The 11,854-nt window shown below is 47.8% G+C and overlaps 1 non-coding gene across 1 annotated transcript; it reads right to left on the bottom strand.

The window, feature by feature from the left end:
* Window positions 1-9,138: 9,138 nt before the first annotated feature.
* On the bottom strand, window positions 9,139-9,211 carry trnar-ccu (transfer RNA arginine (anticodon CCU)). The gene has a single exon. It is a non-coding gene; the product is annotated as a tRNA-Arg (tRNA).
* Between the last annotated feature and the right edge of the window lie 2,643 nt (window positions 9,212-11,854).

The raw sequence follows: 11,854 nt of genomic DNA, 5'->3' as shown, positions 1-11,854 counted from the left end.
AACCTCTGGAATTCCCTCCCTAAACCTCTCTGCCTCTCCACCTCTCTCTCCTTCTTTAAGACGCTCATTAAAACCTACCACTTTGATCAAGCTTTCGATCACCTGTTCTATTATCTCCTTTTGTGGCTCATTGTCAATTTTTGTCTTATTGTAATTTACCAGAATGGTGCCAGGGATGAGGGACTTCAGTTCTGGGGAGAGACTGGAGAAGCTGGGATTGTTCTCCTTGGAACAGAGAAGTTTAAAGGGAGATTTAATCGAGGCGTTCAAAATGATGAAGGATTTTGATAGAGTGGATAGGGAGAAATTATTTCCACTGGCAGGAGGGTCGGTAACCAGAGGACACAGAGTGAAGATAATTGGCAAAATCTCCGGGGGGGAAATGAGGAGAATTTTTTTTACTCAGTGAGTTGTTGTGATCTGGAATGCACGGCCTGAAAGGGTGGTGGAAGCAGATTCAATAGTAACTTTTAAAAGGGAATTGGACTTATACTTGAAAAGGAGAAATTTGCAGGGCAACAGGGAATGAACAGGGGAGTGGGACTAATTGGATAGCTCTTTCAAAGAGCCGGCACAGGCACGATGGGCCGAATGGCCTCCTCTGTGCTGTTCAGGGAAGATCACACCTTACAAATTTGATTGAATTCTTTGAGGAAGTGACAAGGAGGATTGATGAGGGTAGTGCAGTGGATGTTGTCTACATGGATTTTAGTAAGGCATTTAACAAGGTCCCACCTGGCAGACTGGTCAGAAAGGTAAAAGCCCATGGGATACAGGGAAAGGTGGCGAATGGGATCCAAAATTGGCTCAGTAACAGGAAACAAAGGGTAAAAGTCGATGGATGTCTTTGTGAATGGAAATCTCTTTCCAGTGTTGTGCCACAGGGCTCAGTGTTGGGTCCCTTGCTGTTTGTGGTATATGTTAATGATTTGGACTTGAATGTAGGGGGCATAATTGGCAAATTTGCAGATGACACAAAAATTGGCCGTGTCGTTGATAGTGAAGAGGATAGCTGTAGACTCCAAGAAGATATCAATGGGTTGGTGGAGTGGGCGGAAAAGTGGTAAATGGAGTTCAACCCGGAGAAGTGTGAGGTAATGCACTTAGGGAGGGCAAAAAGTAAAAGGGAATACACAGTAAACGGGAATATATTGAGAGGGGTAGAGGAAGTGAGAGACCTTGGAGTGCATGTGCACAGGTCCCTGAAGGTGGCAGTACAGGTAGATAAGGTTCTGAAGAAGGCATACGGAATGCTCTCCATTATTAGCCGAGGTATAGAATACAAAAGCATGGATGTAATGATGGAACTGTATAAAACACTGGTAAGGCCACAGCTGGAGTATTGTGCGCAGTTCTTGTCACCACATTATAGGAAGGATGTAATTGCTCTGGAGAAAGTGCAGAGAAGATTTACAAGAATGTTGCCAGGGCTTGAAAATTGCAGCTACGAGGAGAGATTGGATAGGCTGGGGTTGTTTTCCTTGGAGCAGAGGAGGCTGAGGGGAGACTTGATTGAGGTGTACAAAATTATGAGGGGCCTAGATAGAGTAGACAGGAAGTACCTGTTTCCCCTAACGGAGAGCTCAAGAGCTAGAGGACATAGATTTAAGCTGATTGGCGGAAGGATTAGAGGGGACATGAGGAAAAGCTTTTTTACCCAGAGGGTGGTGGGTGTATGGAATTCGCTGCCCGAATTGATTGTAGAGGCAAGGACACTCAACTCGTTTAAAAAGTACCTGGACCTGCACCTAAAGTGTTGTAAGCTGCAGGGCTACGGACCGGGTGCTGGAAGGTGGGATTAGAATGGGCACCTGGTTGTTCTTCGAGCCGGCGCGGACACGATGGGCTGAATGGCCCCCTTCTGTGCTGTATCTTATCTATGGTTCTATGGTTCTATGATTCTAAGACAAGGCAGTCGCGCATCCTCCGCAAGTCAATGGGATCCCTCACCGTGAGGAGTACAGCATCGCCATGAGCTGAAAGGATCGCCTCCACGCCCGGCTTGTCCAGAGACAGTCCCAACAATCTGTTGCATAAGAGGTGCAGGAAAGACTCTGTGCAGATCAAATATAACTGGCCTGACATGGGGCCTCTTGATATTCTCCTCTCCCAAACCACAGGTTGGGGTGGGGCCATCAAAGATCCATTAACCTTACTCAGACACTCAGCAGTGGCATAAAGAAATAGGATCTGGGCGACGAAATGTGTCCCAAGCCCCAAAGTCCACAGGAGACCTAACAGATATTGGTGATCCACCCCATCGAGGGCCTTCTCCTGACCACCACCTCAACATCAATCGCAGCATCAACAATTCACCCACCATCGTCCTCCAGGTTGTCGTCCTTATCCCACAAGCCAATACCATTGTCCCCAGTGAAGACGACCAGTTTAACCAAGCAGCTGATCAATACAATTCCTACAAGTTCTGGAAACATTTCTAACCACCAGCACACACACGATCATCTGTCCAATAGACCAGCTATCTTGTTGTCCTCAGCCATTCTACCTCGACCCCACCCCGAGGATCGGAGGCAGAGGAGTCCCTCACGGGGTCCTCTGTGGGTTCTGGGCCAGACAGGGAGCAGCAGCCTGGGGCCCCCCCGCCCTATCCTTTGGGCAGTGTGACTCACGTATCAGGCACGGGGGATAAAACCATGTCTGACACAAAGCCCAGAGACAGGGAAAGGGACCGTCCCCTTCACCACCACCGCTGCCCAACCCAGCCAAGGGGGGAAACCTATTTACATCCACCACCAGGTCAAGTACATCCTGGGACAGGTCAACCAGGGCCAAGGTCGGAACATCTTGACTTCATCACTTTTAAGTGTATAGACTCAAGCACCCTACATTCATAGACACAACACACTAAGTGCACAGATGTCAGCACTGTATGAGCACTAAGGACGGTATCTTGATAAATATCAATCAAGGAAACAGACAAATCCTTAACTTCTCGCCAAGGAACAGTCTGGGGTTTACCGCCCAGCCTACGAGTGAATGATGTCAACGTTTGCCCCACCAAACTGCCTTCCATCACCCAGTTCCTATTGAACATGAGTTCACCTTCCCAACACCCAGTTAGGATGCCCACAAGTTACTGAGTGAATGAATTAACCCTTTCTTGCCATATCGTCACAGAAGTCAGACAAGTCTTGCACTAACAATTGCTTATTAACTTCAAATCATGATTAGCAATACTCAAACATTGAGATGCCAATAATTGGTAGATAGGATCATTAACAAAATGAATAGCAGGCACTTCAGTGATATTACAATAATTCAGCATTAACTGGGTCGCTGCTTATCAAATAGTCGTTGAGATCAGTGCCTGAGATTGATATAAATTGGTGAAATTAATTTAGGACTAAACTCCTTCGTTAACTGGCAAGTTAACAGCATTAGATAGCTAGTCTATTGGATAGATGATAGTGTGTGTGCTGGTGGTTAGCAATGTTTCCAGAACTTGTATGAATTGTATTGATCAGCTGCTTGGTTAAACTGGTCGTCTTCACTTGGGACAATGGTATTGGCTTGTGGGATGTTGAGGTGATCAGCCTCCTTGTGTTGAGGTGTTCTCCGTTCCTCATGGATCCTCTGTCCTTTGGGCAAATCCACCTTACGCAGTGAGAGCAGTATCCGGACTAGGTGGAGAAGAGAGAGGAGTGAGGGAGGTGAGAGAAGGTGAAAGTGGAGAACAGAAACTGAAGTTGAAGAGAGAGAGAGAGATGAATGGAAGGGAGAGAGTGAAACAGACGGCAAGGAGGTGAAAGAGAGACACAGAAGCAGAGAGGAAGATACGCAAAGTGAGGGGGGAGAACGATGAAACTAGAGAAAAATGAGGCAAAGATGGAGGAGAGGGAGAGAGCAAGAAACAGAAATGGAGGAAGAGAGAAAAATGAATGTGAGGGAGGTGAGGGGGCGATGGAAGTGAAGGTGAGGCTCCAGCATTGAGGAGAGAGATATGAAAGGAGTGAGAGAGAAATAGAAGAAGAGGAGAGAGCAATAATAAGTGGAGGAGGAGAAAGAGAAATAGAAGTGAAAAAGAAAGTGAGAAACAGAATTGGAGGAGGAGAGAGAAAAACAGAAGTGAAGGAGGAGAAAATAAAAAAGAGAATGGTGGAGAGAGAAACATAAGTGACGGAGGAAAAAGTGAGAAACAGAATGGGGCAGGAAAGAGAGAAAGTGAGAAATAGAATGTTGGAGGAGAAGAAAGTGGGAAATAGAAGTGGAAGAGGAGAAAGAGAAAGAGAAATGGGAGAGAAGAGAGAAACATAATGGTTGAGGAGAAGAAGGTGGGAACAGCTGTGGAGAAGATGGTGAGAAACAGAAGTGGAGAAGAGAGAGAAACAAAGCAGTGAAGCAGAGTGAGACATTACTACACCCAGTATCCTCAGCTAGAGGAGGGAGAAAGACTGAGGGGGAGTTGGTGGGATGACATCACTTGCCAGAAATATCGACAGTTCTGCCTGACATGCCCCCGTGCCTGGATCGTGCATTGTCAGGGTAACATCCTGGTGGAGAGAGGAACATAGGAACAGGAAGAGGCCATTCAGCCCCTCGAGCCTACTCCGGCATTCAATTAGATCATGGAAGATCTGTATCTTAACTCCATCTGCCCGCCTTAGTTCCCTAACCCCCAATACCCTCACCCAACAAAAATCGATCAATCTCAGTTTTGTAATTTTCAATTGACCCTCAGCCTGAACAGCTTTCTCGGGGGAGAGAGTTCCAGATTTCCACCACCCTTTGTGTGAGGGCGGGATCAGCGATCGGGAGAGGGAGGGGGACAGAGATCGGGAGAGGGAGGGGGACAGCGATCGGGAGAGGGACGGGATCAGTGATCGGGAGAGGGAGGGGGACAGAGATCGGGAGAGGGAGGGGGACAGCGATCGGGAGAGGGAGGGGAACAGCGATCAGGAGAGGGAGGGGGACAGCGATCGGGAGAGGGAGGGGGGCAGCGATCGGGAGAGGGAGGGGGACAGCAAACAGTGGGGTGGGAACAGCAATCGGGAAAGGGATGGGGCAGCGATCGGGAGGGGGAGGTGTACAAGAGGGGTGCGGGCAGCAGTGGTTATACTGTGGTGATGAGATGAACCCTCCTGCACCTCCTGGTTCCACATTCAGGTAAGTATATTTAATAATTGACCATTTTAATGCTGGCCCTTTCAGTACCCCTGGTTGGCTGCATGTCGACCAGGTTTTCCTGAATACAGCCGGCGGGAACAGTACGAATGGGGGGAGTAAAGATGGAGAGAGTTCGCACTGTGTTTCCGACATGTTCCCCCACATCTTAACTTGGCTGAATTCTTATGGTTCCTTGTGGGGGCAGGGGAGGAGACAGGGGGATTGATGGAGGCGGGGGTGGTGACGTGGAGGTTGAGGGGGGTTGACGTGGAGAGAGAGCGAGGCGATGGGGAGAGGGAGGGCAGGCGATGAGGAGATTGAGGGGGGTCGATGGGGAGAGAGAGCGAGGCGATGGGGAGAGGGAGGGAGGGAGGGAGGGCGGGCAACGAGGAGATTGAGGGGGGTCGACGGGGAGAGAGAGTGAGGTGACGGGGAGAGGGAGGGCGGACGACGGGGAGAGTGATCGAGAGAGCGGAAGGGAGTGGGCGAGGGGAGTAGTGACCGATACATGGCGGGGGATAGAGGGGGTGAAGAGGTGAGTGACGGAGTGAGGCAGGGGACAGGAGGGAGAGGGAGAGAGAGGGCTAGGGGAGTGATTGAGGGAAGGAGGGAGAGAGAGGGGTGTTCGTGCCGGGGATGCTGATGAGGCCTGGGGTCTAATTTCCATTGATCTTCGGGCCTCTCGGTTCGGGCCTGTGCTGGTCGGCCCAGACCAAAATCTAACCCACAGTTTTCATGCCACAGCCTGAAAGCTTTGAGAATGACATGGAAATTACAACACAGAAACTGGGCGTTGGCCCCAACCAGTCGGTGCTGGTCTTGATCCCCCACACGAGCAGTATCCTAATCCCATGTGTCCGCCCTATCCCTTCGTTCCCCTTTCCATCAATCACCTGTCTAACCTGTTCTTAAATGTTGACACCATCCCTGCTGCAATCACTGTCTCCAGTAGTGTATCCACCATAACCCACAGCCTCACAGCCCTCTGTGCAAAAACCTTTCTACTGCTCTCTGTCCTCAATCTCTTCCATTTAATCCTGTATCTAGATTCACCATTACCTCTTGCCTTAAACCCGCTATTCCATGAACTTTTTCTATAACCTTATCTACTTGCGGTGCTGCTTTTAATGTCTTGTGCAGTTGAAGCAGATATTGCTGGCACCTTTTGTATTTGGTTATTTTAAAAGCTGATTTCCTGACCCAGGATGCAGTGATCAACCTGAAGTCTGTCCAAGAACTCGCCAAAGACCTGGGCTTTGAATGGACCATTGTGGCTTCCGAGCTGGGATTCACAAGGGCGGAGATCGGCCGTTTTCACACGGCCTCTGTTCAGAAAAAGGTGCAAGCAAAGAAAATGTTCGAGAGCTGGTATGTCGAAAGCTCCATCACTAAAAATGAATAGTCTTAAGGAGTGGGATCTCACTAATGTTTCTGAGCTAGCATTTAATGCAATGACCCTCTCACCGTTCTGATATTGTAAGCAGCTCTCCAAACCGGCAGACAATGGGCCGTCTCCCAATGTACATGGTGACTGGGTGAGGTGCTGAGTGCGTAGTGACAGGCATGGAGGAGAAACACTTGCATTTATATCGCACCTTTCATGGCCTCGAGACATCCCACAGCACTTCAATGAAGTACGTTTCAAGTGTAGTCACTTCAAAGTGAAGTTGTAACGACACCAAATAAGGGGGTAGAGTTAATACTGAGGAGGATGGGAGAAAATACAAGAAGACATCAATAAACTTGCAGAATGGGCTTGTAATTGGCAAATGAATTTCCATATACATTAAGTGTGAGGTGGTACATTTTGGGAGGAAGAATAAAGAGGCCACCTACTCCTTGGAAAATCAGAGTCTAAATGGGGTCGAGGAGCAGAGGGATCTGGGGGTCCAGATACACAAATCAGTAAAAGTAGCAACGCAGGTTAATAAGGCCATAAAAAAAGGCAAATCAAGCACTCGGGTTCATTTCTAGAGGGATAGAATTGAAAAGCAGAGAAATTATGTTGAACTTGTATCGAACCTTGGTTAGACCACACTTGGAGTACTGAGAACAGTCCTGGTCTCCATATTATACAAAGGATATATTGAGAATAGACTGATGGGGCAGTAATTGGCCGGATTGGATTTGTCCTGCTTTTTGTGGACAGGACATACCTGGGCAATTTTCCACATTGTCAGGTAGATGCCAGTGATGTAGCGAATTACATTCGATGTAATTCTATGTAATGTAGGAAATGTGGCAGCTAATTTACACACAGCAAGATCCCACAAACAGCAATGAGAGAAATAAACAGGTGATCTGTTTTTTTTGTGATTTTGGTTGAGGGATAAATATTGTCCCGGACACTGGGGAGAACTCCCCTGCTCTTCTTAGAAATAGTTCCATGGGTTCTTTTACATCCACCTGAGAGGGCAGACGGGGCCTCAGTTTAACGTCTCATCCAAAAGACGGCACCTCCGACAATGCAACACTCCCCCAGCATTGCACTGGAGTGTCAGCCTGAAGTGGGACTTGAACCCACAACCTTCTGACTCAATCTTTGAGCCAAGGCTGATGCATAAAAGTTGGTCTGATCGGTGTTCCCAGAGACTTGAGCATATAATCTCGGCTGACACTTTAGTGCAGTACTGAGGGAGAGCTGTGCTGTATTTCAGGTCAGGTGTTTTGGAAAAATGACATGATGTTATTTTGGAGTTCTCCCCGGTGTCCTGGCCAATATTCATCCCTCAACCAACATCACTAAAATAGATCCTCGGGTCATTATCTCATTGCTGTTTGTGGGATCTTGCTGTCCGTGAATTGTCTGCTGCATTTCCTACATTACAACAGTGACTACACTTCAAAATTACTTCATTGGTCTATAAAGCGTTTTGGGACGTCCTGAGGTCATGAAAGGTGCGATATAAATGCAAGTTCTTTGAAAAAACATTTCCTCAAAGTCCTGTTTCCAGGACCAAGATGGAGATTACTTTGCAGAAGAGGTAGCTATCCCATAATACAAATCAGGGTCTCTGTGATCTCCTGGACTAGTTTTGATCACTAAAAGGGGTCAGAGAGGAATTTCCAGATTTTATTTCCCTAATTGTCCTACATTTATAATCTGTTTTTTTCACCTTTCCCAGGGGATTACACGGCTCTGGGTGGGTGGGGAGTATCTGTATCGAGATGCATCGGGCAGCACAACTTCATGGGACAGGCTAGATAGACCATTTGGTCTTTTCCTGTCTGTCACTTTCATTTGCTCGAGTGATTCCCAAACTCATTGCCTTCCCCATTAGGCCACTGGGGTCACAGCTCCTACCACAGCCTTTGTGCAATTGGTCATTGCTCTACGCTCTCATAACATTCTACCTGTTCTTGTCGCCATTCACTTGGTTTTTATCAATAAATATATCTGCCAATTCCACACACTTCAGCAATGATTGGTAGCAGTTGTGAACACTTCTGATTTCCTCAAACAGTCCTGGCAAGTGTAGACGAGAGTTCCGATCCCTGAATGGTGGGTTGACATCCGGTGGGGTACTCGTGTCTGATGGGAGCAGAGTAACGACCCCCCCCATCATATCTATCTGGTGGTCCTGGTAAGGAGTTGCGAATCAGGGTAAGAACTGTTCATGTTAGAATGGACTCTGACACTGAAAAAACCCAGAGCATGACCTGCTGGATGGAAAGCAGTGCAAGAAATGGGTTTCCTCTTGTACTGTTAGGCATGGAAGAGGAGGAGAAGAAGAAGACAGTGTTCAGTAAAATGAGGAAAGGAGGTAAAGGGACATTATTTGCCTGGAAAATGCAGGTGACATTGTTCCCTGAGTATTGGGATGGCGCACAGCTTGGTAGAAGCATCGCATTGGTTTGTGCCACTGGAAAGCAAGTGACAGAGTGAGAAGGGTGCTGGACAGGGACTCCCTGGATTGGTTGGTAAGTTAAAAGGAAAGCTCCCTGACTGTCACGGAATGGAGCAATGTTCAGAGAAGGTGTTTTGGCTTTTGTTTCAGTGCAAAAAAGCTGCTTCACCCCAGATGGGACTTGAACCCACAATCCCTGGCTTAGGAGGCCAGTGCCTTATCCATTAGGCCACTGGGGCTGCACACTATTGGTGTTTGGTGCTTGTGACCTGCTCCTTTGTCTCTATGGATTCACTTCCAAACTTGAGGCCTTTTTATTCACAATCACATTGTGTCAATTCCAAAGATCCCAGCAATGATGTGACAGGATCTGATTTGCTCTTGTGTGTTGGACATTGGAGTATTTTGAATTGGAGCAATGTGATTTGCCCCATGGCTCTCGGACTAAATATGACGATTAGTGAAGAGGAGGGCCCCACGATTACAAATCGTCGAATCAAACTAAAATGTCTGCAACGAAAAATAAAATTAACCAATGATCTGGTTCCTTTCATTAGTGACACAGTTGCTGTCCTGCGTCGCCCACGAAGGCTTCAAGTGTATTGGTGGAGCCCACGCGACCCCTCTCCAAGGTCACCCGGGTGTGTTGAAGGCCGTGGAACAGCGGCCAGCAGTCAGAACAATCCTCCATGTGGATGCTTCCAGTGGATGGTGGTTTTAGCCTGGCCCAGGAACATCCCCACCAGGGGTTCATCTGATCCGCTCACCCCCCGCCTCTCTCCCCCACCCTGTGCACTGGGTGCCCGAAGACAAGGACTTCAAGGTAACTAAAACTTGAGGTGCGGCCCCTTTAAATAGTGAACCAGGGGTTGCAACCTCCGGTACTGTAAATAAAGATAATGTATATCTTCATCCAACCCACAAAATGGACAAGTGGCCGGGTATCTGTGAAATGGCCGAGGAGAATGTTCATGCAACCCTCTCCACCCCAGGTCTCCAATGGTGCAGAGGAGGAACCCCAAATACAGGGCTTTCCTGAGGGGACACTCGCCTCTGCCGGCCAGCAGGATATTACCCGAGGGCATGTCGGGACGGAAGGCGAGGGAGAGTATGCAGCAGTGACCTATTCAGGAAATCCCTCCACTCAGAGCAGAATGGGCCCAAGGGAATCTCCGAGAGATGCCTCAATTTGGGTGGCCGAGCTTTCCGAGGGAGACTTCTGAGCCTCGCGCCGATGAGCAGCTCCGTCCGAATATGGGTGAGATTCACCGGAATCGCTCCATATGGCTGAGCCTCCTCGACACACTCAACGGAGTCAGGGTCAATTGTGGATTTTAGACCCTCGATGGCTTTGGCTATCGGCCAGATATAATTGTCAGCTCATCGGCTGCTGGAATCCTCATCGAACAGCTTGTCACCTCAAATTTTGACCATTCCAAAGCTCTCCTGGCCGGCCTCCCATCTTCCACCCGCCGTAAACTTAAGCTCATCCTAAACTCTGCTGACCGGATCCTAACTCACATCAAGTCCCGTTCTCCCACTGCCCAGTACATCCCAGACTCTGTTTACCTTCGCAGCAAGGGCTCTCCTCTCCACCACCTTTGTGTCACTGAAACTGATCACGTGTAGATGGGTTTATGGAAGAGTAGTTCAGACAGAATGGCCAATACCTCAGACTGGGCAGAAATCCTGCTGGATCTCAGCAACTCCCTGGATAAGACAGGCAGCTCCTGGAAGGACGTACGTATTCCTTGCAGTTTTATGAGAACATAAGAAATAGGAGCAGGAGTAGGCCAATCGGCCCCTCGAGCCTGCTCCGCCATTCAATAAGATCATGGCTGATCTGATCCTAACCTCAAATCTAAATTCATGTCCAATTTCCTGCCCGCTCCCCGTAACCCCAATTCCCTTTACTTCTAGGAAATTGTCTATTTCTGTTTTAAATTTATTTAATGATGTCGCTTCCACAGCTTCCTGGGGCAGCAAATTCCACAGACCTGCTACCCTCTGAGTGAAGAAGTTTCTCCTCATCTCAGTTTTGAAAGCGCAGCCCCTTATTCTAAGATTATGCCCCCGAGTTCTAGTTTCACCCATCCTTGGGAACATCCTTAACGCATCCACCCGATCAAGCCCCTTCACAATCTTTATGTTTCAATAAGATCGCCTCTCATTCTTCTGAACTCCAATGAGTAGAGTCCCAATCTACTCAACCTCTCCTCATATGTCCGCCCCCTCATCCCCGGGATTAACCAAGTGAACCTTCTTTGTACTGCCTCGAGAGCAAGTATGTCTTTTCTTAAGTATGGAGACCAAAACTGCATGCAGTATTCCAGGTGTGGTCTCACCAATACCTTATATAACTGCAGCAATACCTCCCTGTTTTTATATTCTATTCCCTAGCAATAAAAGCCAACATTCCATTGGCCTTCTTGATCACCTGCTGCACCTGCATACTAACTTTTTGATTGACTTGCATTAGGACCCCCAGATCCCTTTGGACTGCAGTAATTTCCAGTTTCTCGCCATTATGATGATAACTTGCTCTCTGACTTTTCCTGCCAAAGTGCATAACCTCACATTTTCCAATATTGTATTGCATCTGCCAAATAGGCTGCCAAGTTTCCTACATTAGAACAGTGACTACACTTCACAATTACTTCTTTGGCTATTAAGCATTTTGGGACGTTCAGAGGTCACGAAAGGTGCTATATAAATGCAAGTTCTTTTCAAAAATACTTTCCTCCAAGTCCTGTTTCTCGGAAGAGTTAGTTATCCTATAATATAAATCAGGGTCCATGTGATCTCCTGGACTAGTTTTGATCACCTAAAGGGGTCAGAGAGGAATTTTTGGATTTTATTTCCCAAATTGTCCTACATTTTCA

This window comes from Heptranchias perlo, chromosome 11, assembly GCF_035084215.1.
Source record: "Heptranchias perlo isolate sHepPer1 chromosome 11, sHepPer1.hap1, whole genome shotgun sequence".
NCBI classification, from domain to species: Eukaryota; Metazoa; Chordata; class Chondrichthyes; order Hexanchiformes; family Hexanchidae; genus Heptranchias; species Heptranchias perlo.
This window is presented reverse-complemented; position numbering and strand designations above follow the sequence as displayed.